This window comes from Mustela putorius, unplaced genomic scaffold (assembly GCF_011764305.1).
Source record: "Mustela putorius furo isolate JIRA1106 unplaced genomic scaffold, ASM1176430v1.1 tig00000095_pilon_pilon_pilon, whole genome shotgun sequence".
Lineage (NCBI taxonomy): Eukaryota > Metazoa > Chordata > Mammalia > Carnivora > Mustelidae > Mustela > Mustela putorius.
The window spans coordinates 24,899,765-24,911,842 of NW_025421280.1; the positions used below are offsets into that span (position 1 = coordinate 24,899,765).

The 12,078-nt window shown below is 44.7% G+C and overlaps 1 long non-coding RNA gene across 1 annotated transcript; it reads right to left on the minus strand.

The window, feature by feature from the left end:
• Positions 1-1,832: 1,832 nt before the first annotated feature.
• On the minus strand, positions 1,833-11,952 carry LOC123392279. Its single transcript, XR_006606980.1, has 3 exons — positions 11,804-11,952; positions 11,425-11,526; positions 1,833-3,261 (listed from the first exon to the last, which is right to left on the minus strand). It is a non-coding gene; the product is annotated as an uncharacterized LOC123392279 (long non-coding RNA).
• Positions 11,953-12,078: the final 126 nt, after the last annotated feature.

Below are 12,078 nucleotides of genomic sequence, written 5' to 3' on the forward strand. Positions count from 1 at the left end.
AGCAGAGAAAGAAAATTCCTATATGGTTTCACTCGTATGTGGAACATATGCAATAGTACTTTCAAGGATTCCACTGGTTAGATCATCTTGCTGTGGCAGAAGTCAGTATTTCGTTTTTACACACGCACACACATACACACAAGCACCCCATTCAACACTTGTTCGTCAGAATGTACACATCCTGAAATCACTCTAGGCTGAACAGCATGCTTGACCGTGTCCTTCTTTCTTATCCCACAAGGATTCTACCCTTTCTCTGAATCCGCCATCTCTAGACCAATCCAGTGTCCTCCAAGACCAGATCGAATTTCCTAAAAGAATCCACCCTTCATGTTCACATCAGTTGCATTTCTTCAAAAAACAGCTGATACTGACACTTGGACTCCATAAGATCTTGTTGGAAGGACGTACAGCAAAGTTACAGAATGGAAGCATGAGCTGGGCAGCCTGGTGTCGGGAAGGACAACAACTGAAAACTCTGGGAGGAGGGTCTCAGCCTCTGAAGTTCATGGACATGTTCTCCAGAGCTTTGAGATGACTCAATTCTACCCACCTTTGGCCCCAGAATGGTTTCATTTGAAGGTTCAAAACGATGTTGTTTGAAATTCTTGAATCTGATCATGCAGTGGGGGTTAGCTCCTCAGCCAGGAGCAGAGGGAGCTTCTGGGAGCTGACTGACACCTTTCTGGCCATTCATCACAGTCCACCCATTGGCTACATGCAAACATACGCTTGACCTTTATTCCCGATTATCCAGAGGTGACCCTGGCTAATAGGTCAACTGCAAAGTGTTCAACTCCTCCATGGAGGTGGTGGGGAAATATCCAAAGCTGTTACCCTCTGCTGCACCTAGAGTGAACCTTGAGTTCCCTGTCCAAGCTCTCCCAGGGATACCGATTTCTACTGGAGTGTCACTGTGAGCCTGTTGATAATCCGCAGCCTGGGAACCAAGTGCTAAATGTAACCATAACCAAAATTACTGATATACAATATGGTGAGAAGTAAATAAGGAAGAGAAGCACAGGCAGAAACAAGACTTACTTATTTTTGCAACTGGTATTTAAGACCCTCCTCCACAACTATTTCATATTTCCCTTTCTTTTGGCCACCACCTCCATGGGTGGAGTCCTTTGGAGTGCCCAATCTGTTATTCCTCAGCCCTCTGAGATATCCCTAGATGGTCTATATAGGACCATAGTAATTTCGGTTAACTCTTATTTGGGAATATAATAATATAAGATGCACAAAATGTTTCCCTAGATTTAACATATATAATCTTCCAGAATATGTATCTTTCAGGGGGTGGGGGCATTTCTCTAATTGTGCAAGGAAATGACAGCAAGGTCAGGTGGCATTCTCAGTTTCCATTGAAGGGGAAATTTGGGGGTCACTTGGGCACTAACACCTTGTGACCAGCAGGGTCTAGAGGTGTGAGGACAGGAAGTCACATTTATGAGTGGATCATTAGGTAAAAACATGAGATATGTCATCATCTCTTGCCTATGTCCACCCATCTCCACCTGTGGTTCCTGGACCTATGTCTTCTGGTTCTGGTTCAGAGGCTGGATCCTCTCAATCTCCAAGATCCTGTCTCAGCCACTAACTCAGCTGAATGTTTATGTGTTAAAAAAAAAAAAAATCCAGGGATTTTTGAGGCACACTAACAAAAAGAAGAGTGTTCTCCCAGTACATCTTTAGGCATCTGTTAAGACTTTCCGATACATCTATAGTTCTTGAAATAACCACACAGATGTTGCTCTCCTTTTTTCATTTTAACTCCTTCCGAGTCGCAAGAAACAAAACAGCACATAGAGCTTTTGATGAGTACCCAGGATGGATATAGTTTATGTGAGAATGCAATGCCATTCAAAAACAGGGTTGAGGGGGTGGGTAAACAGCATGGTTAAAAGAATCTAATTTTGACCTCAACTTTGACCTTAGACACTGGAAGGGAAAGCATCTAGATGCGTGCCTCAGTGTCATTTTGGGAATTTCTGAACTTATGGCTGCTCAATGGTCATGGGATAGTGCTGATTCCCATTGGAGAAATGCATGCAACAGAAGCAGAAGCTCATTGCAGATAATTGGATACTCACGGCCAATATAAAGAAGCATTTAGGTGTCACTGAGAGTGAAAAATCTCCTTACTTGCTTTATGTGTTAAAGTCTTGTCAATCAATTGAATCTTTGACTATGGCAAGAACAAAATGTGGCCAAAACTAATGATAACACCAGCTCTCTCTTTTAGGTATGAACATCAAGATGTTTCAAAAGGTTAAACAAATACACAAAATAAAATGAAGTTAAAACAAGGAAGAAGAGAGAATGCATGTCATCTGACAATATAGTAAGCACACTGTGTCAGCTTTCAGTAGACAGATGCATATGAGCATAGAAATAACATTAAAAGGCAGACAAGAAAGAAAAGAGGTCATGGAGATTCAGTGGAATCACACTGACTTCTCTTATGCTTTTACTTTATTTGCCTGTCAAGAGATTTCTTCTATGGATAACAAAAAGTGAATCTGAAAGAAAAAAATATGTATTTAATGGAAAATGTTGACTGGTGCCAAGTGTTGTGTAAGTATCGCAGAGAAGAGAAAATGCAGGGCAATGCAATGAGTGGTTTAGGGATTACAAGCATGGTATGTTTTGTTCACACCTTTCAGAAAGCACCCACAACACAGCATAATGCAGCAGAATTGCTGGGTGTAAGCAAAATGGTAGAAGGCCACTTGTATTCAGGTTTTAGTTGAAGGCAAGCTACATGGCCATCTCCAAAACAGTGAAACTGGTTTGATACACGTTTATTCCAAATGCTCAAACAAATGGCATAGCATCTATGACATGTTAGAAAGGCTGCTTGATCAAAATAAGCGGAATCAGGGGCACCTGGGTGGCTCAGTCACTTAAGCGTCCCACTCTTGATTTCAGTTCAGGTGATGATCTCAGGGTAGTGAGATGGAGCCCCACGCCAGGCTCCACGCCGGGCATGGAGCTTGCTTAGAATTCTCTCTCTCCCTCTGCCCTTCCACTCACCACCCACCCTGGTCTCTTTCTCAAAAAAAGAAAAAAGAAAGAAAGTGTAACCATACACTTGACAGATAACAGTACTGGCATAGAACCCAAGTTGCTTGTGGAAAAATAGCTGATTTACTGGAAACCTTTGAAGAAGTCATCTTGAAAGCACAAGTATTTTGGACTCCACATGCTGTAAGGTCCTGCTGTCCTTCCACTCCAGAGCTGTGTGTGCAATGAGGGCTGAAATGCAGACAGAATCTGAGACAATTTTTTAAAAATATTGAATGCTGGTCACATTGCTTCAAGGCACAGTATTAGACTAAAGATTTAAGAATAAAGTTTTCTCAAGCACTTGTAGGGAACCCCAAGTGCATGGGGAAATATTAGAAATTTAAAAATGAAAGTGAAGGTGATCATTGCAATCCTGTGTCTTCGCTTGTGTTTTTCAGAAGGCAAAGCCCAAGGTCCAGGCTTCTGTGCCAGAACCTCATCAAGGTATGTGACCTCAGGTGGCAGAGGTGAGGGATGGGGTGGTAAACAGGGAGGGAGCAAGGAGTACAAGGGTGCTCTGTGGCCCCTGCAATGGGTATTGGAAGCTGAGGTGCTTCTTAGGATTGTCCATCTGGGGGTTAGATGAATATTTAACTACACCAGTTGCTCTCTCCCATTGGTCAAATCTCCTCCCACTGGACAACGAGTCCCCTGCATTTGCAGCTTACACAAGTGTGGGTGTCTTGTGTGAAGGAAGCATCCTGGGCTAGGTGGTGAGAGGCATGGCCCTGAGCCGGACCAGGTGCCACCAGACTGCACCTGTTGTGAGGTGGACTGGAGCCCCCAGCAGAAAAAGCTGAGATTGGAATTGGCTCTTAAGAGGTATTTAGATAGTCAGCTTCTGAGAATACTGTTCCAAAGGCATCTTTTTCAAACACTGCTCAGTGAAATTGCATTATAACTGGTGATGGTATCTTTAATTCCAGGAGTTGAGGAAGAGATAAATCTTGGTTGATGACCACGAGAGATAAAGAAAGGAAAGTTTAGTAATTTGGTGATGATGGCACTTCCATGGGCACTTCCCCCCAAATGGCACAGCAAACACAAAACCTTCCACCTCCACCAACCTCGGTTGGAGGCAGTAACTGTATAGCATCTTAATGTGCCACGTACTGACCACAGGAGCCATGGAACACTGATGGTGCAGAGGAGTGATTATCTCTGCACCATGATGTCAGACTTTAAGAAGTAGAGCACTCATTTTGAAGAATACAACTGGAGTGATAATTATACGTTTTGATTTGTTCTTCAATCTCAGCATTTTTTTTTTTTTAGCAATTTTATTCTTTGGTGATGCCCATCCATTCAGGCCTTAGATATGGCTAGGTATTGAGTCTCAGCTAACACTGGACCATTCAGCATTTACCTAGAAGGTGCAGTTGGTTGGCTTCTAATTTAATATTATCCTAATAATCTAATAATATTTTAGTGACCTTACTGGGCACTGTTTGCTTGGTGTTTGGGCTACTGAGAACCATGTGGTCAAGTGTGTTTTCATCTCCATCAATTGTCGGGGCCTTCGTCAAGTGGGCAATAATGAATTCTGTTATGGCTTAATCTCACTCTCCTACTTTTATTTTCTTTTTGCTCTCATTTCCTCATCTAGTAACACCAAATACCTTAAAAGTACTTTTTGTGAAAATTGTAACAATGTATCATTAAGAAATACTTCTCCCCACTCCTGCACATGCCACTGAGGCAACCACTGGCACTCCTACTGGCCATTTCTCCTGGAGCTTACCTACTTCATGTATCATGGTGTATCAATTTTAGACATTTTTTTTTATTGATTTCCTGTTCTTGTAGATGAGGGTTTTGCTCCCTCTCACTTCCTTCCCCTCCCTGCCCCTTCTCAGTAGGGTTATTTTCCAGTTTCTGGTTGAGTCAATACTTAGCATTCACGTTATTATGACTACATTAATAACATTCACTGTGGAGCCAATGTGTTGTGTTCCTGGAATTGGTAGCAAATTCTTCCCCACCCCCTCCCTAAACTGATAAGGGTTTTTTTTGGCACCTGCCACTACTTTTCCAAAATGATCCAATTTGATCTATTATTGCCTAGCAATAATTTTTCAGAGTGCTCAAACCTCACAAATTCTATGTTATTTCTCAAGACTGATCTGGACGGATCGCTCCAGGGGTCCTGAAGTTCCCTTTGCTGCTCTCCTATGTTGAACCCCATTTCTGGGATCCTGGGACCCTCTCTTTTTCACTTACTCCCTCACATTGCTGAAGCATATATGTTGTCTCTTCTTGAGAAATGTTCAAGTCCTTACATGTCTCAAGGTATCTGTTCTCTCCCTTCACACTTGATTCTTTACTTGGGCTCTGAATAGATTTCCAGTTTGAACACAACTTTGTCTGAACACTGCGCAGTCGCTGCCCCACCATCTTTCATCAGTCAGCATTGTTGAGGGTCTGACACTAGGTACATTTCAGTCCCCCCCCCTTTTTTTTAAAGGATTTTATATATTTATTTGACAGACAGAGATTACAAGTAGGCAGAGAGGCAGGCGGAGGGGCAGGGGGAAGGCAGGCTCCCTGCTGAGCCGAGAGACAGATGCGGGGCTCGATTCCAGGACCCTGGGATCATGACCTGAGCCAAAGGCAAAGGCTTTAACCCACTGAGCCACACAGGCACCCCTCAGTCCCTTTTTATTGCCCATTTCTTTTTCTTGTTAAAAGCTCTCAATGGACATGTCTATCCATGCTGTTCTAGAAGTTCATAAGGGTGTGTTTGGAGAGAGTCCGTGTCTATTTATTGAGCTGGGCACCTGGTGCCCCCCTCATTCAAGAGAGTACTGTACTTCTGTTCTGGAAACTTCTCCTGGCTCACTATTACCAAGGTGACATGATAATATGCTTTACAGTGGTTTTTTTTTTTTTTTCCTATTCTATTCCAAACTCCTTTTGTCAAATTTTGGACACCATCCTACATGCCACCCCCTCTTCTTTCCTATGACCAACTTCTGATTTTTTCCTTTTTTCTCTTATTGCACAGTGGTTAAGCATGTGGACTCTAAAGCCAGGTTTTAGTTCTGATTATTACTATTGTCTGTTCAGTTTGTTTTTCTACTCAGCTTTATCTTTCAAGCCTTTTGTTAACTTTTTAAATACAGTTTCTAACATTATAATTTTATTTTCCAAGAATGTTTTCCAATTTCTTTTTTTTTTTTAAGATTTATTTATTTATTTGAGAGACAGTGTGTATGCACACATACAGAGGGGGAAGGCACAGAGGGAGAGGGAGAGAATCTCAAGCAGACTCCACGCTGAGTGCAGAGTCCTGCCCTCAGAGGGGTTCCATCTCATGACCCCAAGATCATGACCTGGCTGAAACCAAGAGGTGGAGGCTTAACCAACTGAGTCACCCACGCACCTTATGTTTTCCAATTTGTACCTACCTGCCTACCTAGTTATCTCTCTCTCTCTCCCTTTTATCTTTGCTTTAGAAATCCAACCCTTTTTTTTTCCTCTGAAAATGTATATTATGTGATTTTGGGTTTTTGTTTGTTTGTTTGTTTGTTCGTTGTTATACCTTCGTATTTCTCTCTCCTCTGAGTTCCTAGTGGCTCTCTTCTGTGTAGGCAGTTGTCTTCAAATGTCTGCGTTCCATTTATATTTAAGATGCCACACCACCACTGATTAAAAGCACTGAGTGGGTGGGTTTGTCCCCTGCTGGGCTTTACCATGGGTGATGGGAAGCTGATCTTTATGTTGGGGGACCCCTTGAACATCAGTACTTGTAGGTGTCTTTCTCTGGGGTCATTTATTTCTGCAGAGAAGAATCCTCTAACCTCCTAGTTGAGGGGCTAATGCCTGACTGCAGAGTTTTTAAAGGTGGGACTGAAGAAGGGGGCTGGCAGTCTCAATATTTGGCACAAGGTCCATTTGGGAAAGACTGGGCCCGAGTCTCAATATAGTAAAGCTCTTCCTCAAAGATATGTGGTTTCAAGAGGCCCTGGCTTTATGAAGACTCATTTCTGAGAATTTGAAGAAACCATATTCTCTACTAAAGTATCTCAAGATTGGTCTGGCTTTTTTTTTTTTTTTCCAGAACTGAAAATTTCTTGAGTAAGATATGATTTAATTTCTGGGGTTCCTATGATAAACAAGCCCTTCAGTCCTAATTACCACCCTTTTCAGACAGCTTTTATATTGGTAAGACCTGTTGTTTCTGGCAGATAAAACATGCAGGCTTTGTTATGTTCTCTACCTCAAGGTCAAAGTTGTATTTCAATTATAGCCCCTCCCACTTACCATTCTAGATGACTTGTGTTCTGTGCTCTAGAGAGAATGAGAGTGAGGTAGATTGGCCAGAATCAATGAGGTGGAGGTAATATGCTCTAGTCTTCCTCTAAGTTATTCCAAGGGATCCCTGACCTTTCACACTCACCTAGCATGAACGAGTGTTTGGTCCAAATCTATATTAGTCTAATCAGCTAACTCTTAGAACCCCAGACATTGAACTCAGTACTTCTGATGAGTGCACACATCCATAAATTCAGCTCAACTCAAAATTCTACTCTGCCCACTTTTATTTAGCACTCCAAATCCAAACCCAGATATTTTTGATATAAACAATTAAACAATTTCTCTAATTTCTTCTGGAATTTTCTTCCCGACTCTGATTTTGCATTTTATTTTCTGGCCTATGTGAAATTAAAATCCTATGGAGCACAAGCATGAGGAGTGCATCATGGGGTGAACTGTTAACTTTATCGTTTTAAGGACAAGAGGAGAGAGAGAGAGCTGTAGGAGGCAGTGAACCAGAAGGCAATGGAGGATGGACGTTTCCCAGGCCCTTGGCATCCTTCCAGATATCCCCATTCCCCCCAGGTTCTCTGTTTGTCTCCACACATACTCTAAGAGTCACACATGTTTTTTGGCAAATGTGCACATTCAATGCATATTATAATTAAGACAGCTGCCAATTTAGGCTCTCCACTGGTTTCCAACATTCTTAACCAGGCAGCTGCAAGTAATAGAGTTTCTTTCCAACATGGTCCCAGAAAGGCTCTAAGTTTTACTCTAACTTGAAGATTAAAATTTCAGTGTTTGGGGTATTTCCCCCTTACTTAAGGTGCTTGGTGCTTTCGGAAACACCCATCCTACCTTCTGGTTCTGCCAGGCTTCATCTTCTTTAGATTGGTGAATGATAACATCTTCCTTCCCCCCCCCCCACACCACCCACTGCTGGCCGGGCTCTGTCATTGGTGGTTGACTAATTGTTTCATTACCAGATCACATAGGTTGCCACCTTCCCACTCTGGGACATCGGTACGAACTTCACCTCTGTGGAAGTCTCTTGTCGGCAGCCTGCTCCCTAGCATTCCCTTCCACCTCCATTAATTTTCTTAATGGATAAACAGCCCCAGCTTCAGCTACAAATGACTGCATGGGTATGGTCTGGACAACTACCACAAAGGAAAAGGGAAGGGAAGGAAGGGCCACCTGGCCTCAGGAGATCATGCAGCCTCTCTCTGGGCATGAAAGAATCAATCCTTCTCAATAGAGTTTTCGAATTCCAAGTGGCCTTGCTTATGTCAGGCTAGGGTCAAAAGCCCTTGAATCAAACAAATCAAGAGGACCTGAGAGGATCCTGACAATGGTCATCATGAGCCAGGCAGACAACCCGCATCCCCCCCCCCCTGCCCCCGCCGTTTGTGTCTGGTGCAGTGTTGCCGCTGACAGGGCACATTCACACCTGTAGCTTGAAGGTTCTTAATTCAAGCCTCCCACTGTCTTTGCTTCCAGACCTCTCACTCCTAATCTTCCCAATTTCTCCATTCCATACCCACTGTTAGTCTTTGCTCCCTAAATATTTCCCCTCATCCCAAGGCGCTCTTGCTTAGACACTTTCCCCAGCTCTCCTCGGGGTTTGGCTTCCTGCCTTTAAGATGCCATCTCCTGCCTCCTTCTCCAGGAAGTCCTCCCAGAATGCTTACTTGACACTATTTTTTTCTCTTTTTGCCAACTTCTTTTCCTGCGTTATATATCGTATCCTGTGTCACGCACGGTGCCTACAGGAAACAGCTGACATATTCAAATTGGGCAATTTGAGGAGAGTTTTAAAAAAGGTCCATTTACAAAGGCAACAGCAGGTGAGTGGAGACTGCAAACCCGCGCCCCCCACCCAAGTAAGATGAGTAGCAGCGGAGCTCATTACCAGCTGTAAAGGGGTAAAGGGTGGGGGAAACCATGTAGAGAGGTCCACCAAGGGTGGTTGGGGTTCACCTGGCTCCCAGTGCTGCTTCAGGAGGGACTGGAGGGAATAAACACTCAGACCTCACTCTGCCCCTTTCTTCCAACCTCCTGCAGGGGCTCCCAATGGGATCAATCCAGACAGCAAGATAGAGTGTTGGCCACCTCCATGCAGGGCAGCTTCTCGGACACAGGGCAGGGTGGAGAAAGGTACAGAGTGGATCCAAGAGCATTGGCCAGGACGTCCTGTACATTCTTTGATTAGATAGAGCATTATCTTCTCGCGGCCAGCCACCAAGCCTTTGTTTTATCTTTCCTTTCACTGCCTCTTCCGCCCCCACCCCCATAAAGACTAGGACGCTGTAGATGTTCCGTAAAAGTGACCAGCTGGGGTTTGGGAGATGAACAGCCTCCAGACTGAACAACACAGCATGGGCTCCATCCATTCTCCCTCGCCCTGGGCCACAGGTGCTGCTGTTGTGATCATTAGATTTCAGAACACAGATGGGACCACACACACCAGCAGCCGAGGGCCTCTGGGTATTAAAAGATCCAGCACAGGCACTAGCAATTTTGTTTCCACCCGGCAAACAGCTGCATGTTTCATCAGGAGCAGCCTCTGCTATTCTCTTTTTCTCTGTTCTCTTTTATTCACATGCGTTTTTGACATACACATATCGTTAGGCTTAGGCTTGGCCCTCTGGAATAAGATTTGGATTTTGGTTTGGGAGGAGGTGGTGGAATTTCGTAAGCCTTGAACTATAAACAGTTTGCCAGCATCTACATCAAGGAGCTAGGTTTAGCCCAGATCATAATAAATCAGCCCCAGTTTTCCTTTCTGGGGCACTCACTGCATTGCACAATTCCTAGGGATGTAAATGGCATCCCCTAACGTTTTGCCGCACAGTTGGACCACATCAGATGGAGGCATTCCTGAGCTTCTTGCTGTAATATCCAGCCTAGCACACAGACATCTTCCCCGCTTACTGAATGAACCCACGGGGCCGGCTGCGCCTCCCGCATGGGCGGACGCCCCCTGGTGTTCATATTTCCCACTGCACCTGTGACCGAAGCCTGTGTTAGCATGCCGGGAAAGCTTGAGCTTCTGCTTATGGGGGTCAATTTGCCAGGACCCCGAAGTAAACCAGGAAAAATTTTGTCCTCTCTGAAAACTGAGAGTCTTTCCTCAGTTCCAAAAGTTTAGATTGCAAGAGGCAGCCATTCTGTGGATAGCACTGGGGCAGTGGTCCGTGGACCCTAAGGAGGCTGGATCCCATACTCGGAGCCTTTTTAATCTGCGTGACTCATCTCAAGGTCCTGGTGGGTGCCACTGGCCTCATTCTTACAGGCTTGAGGTGAGACACGGGCACCCATCTCTTCCCCTACAGGGGAGGGGGCACCAGCAGCCTTCTACAAAGAACCCCTTTTCAAATATCTCCCTATTTTCATCAATGCAATCTCTTTGTTCCCAATATAGTTGGCCAGGGGGGTCCTATAGAGTCATAAAACCTGTCTTTAAAGTTCCTGTGTAAGTTCTGCTTATACTCTGCTTTGCAATACAGCATCTATGGAGTTCTGCTGTCTCAGTAAATCTTTCAGTGTGCCATCCTAGTACACATGTCAGCCTTTTGCGTTGGAGACCAACACTGGGCCACTACACCCCCTAACCCTATGTTGTGTATGGAGCCGCTCTGGCTAAATAGGCCCTTACAGTGTATTTTGAACAGCTTCCAGGGTCAAGGTCGGACTAGCCTGGGCATTTAAGCAGCTTATATACAGGACTCATATCTCAAGTCCTCCCCCGCAATCTGGTCTCCCTTGTCGTGGCATGGTCTATCAGACCCCCAGATCCTGTGCAGCAGTGTGGATGTTCGGGGTCAGGGAGATTCTTCTGTATAGGACAAGGAGATAAATCATTTTAGGATCTGCAGGCAGTACAGTATCTGCCACAATTCTTCTACTCTTTCATCATCATGCAAAAGAACCACAGATAATTTATAAGCCTAAGAGCATGGCTGTCTTCCCATGGAACTTTATTTACAGAGCAGGCAGTGGGCTGTGTTTGGCTCATGGGTCACAATTCACGGACCCCTGGAAGAGATCAGTGGATGGAGAAAGATGACCGTAACCATACTGGGAACTTACCTGGGTGGAAATGGAAGAAAATGCTGGTGAATTTCTTGTAAACCCACAGCTATGAAGGACAGGAACCTGCTTTGTTAAGCATCAGACTTTCGAACTTTAGCTCTGGAATTTGAAAGAAATCTCAGAAACTCAAACTGGAAAAGGATCATCTTTTTTAAACTAGTAGCGTGTGATGCTCGGCATGAAGGAGGAGGCGCAGGGAAGTCAGCGCTGAGGTGTGTCCAAGGCCACCTGCCATTGTCAAGGTCACCCCAGGCTTGCAGCAGAAGGTTCTCCCTATTGTACTTTTGCGCCTTTGTGCCGTCCCACAAATTGACCCACCTGTCTGGACACCACTCTCAGGGCCACCTGTTGTTTTATGGAAAAGTTGTTAACAAACCTGTTCAAAAATGCAGCCAATGTGTTATTCCTCAAGCCTTCTCTGAGTGCGCCCATCTGGCTTCCAACCACCAGCAGCCACATTGCGTTGCCTGGGAGATTTCTGCAAAGCCGGAAGGACTTCTCCGCCAGAGCCAGTCAGGCCAGAACTGCCTGGGGAATTAACACCCTCCCCCCCCCCCCCCCCGCCAGGGGCTGCCATTAGCCAATGACTGCCAGGGATGCAGTATAAATACCCAACCTCTTCGTGCCTCCAATGGGATTGCCAAGTGTGAG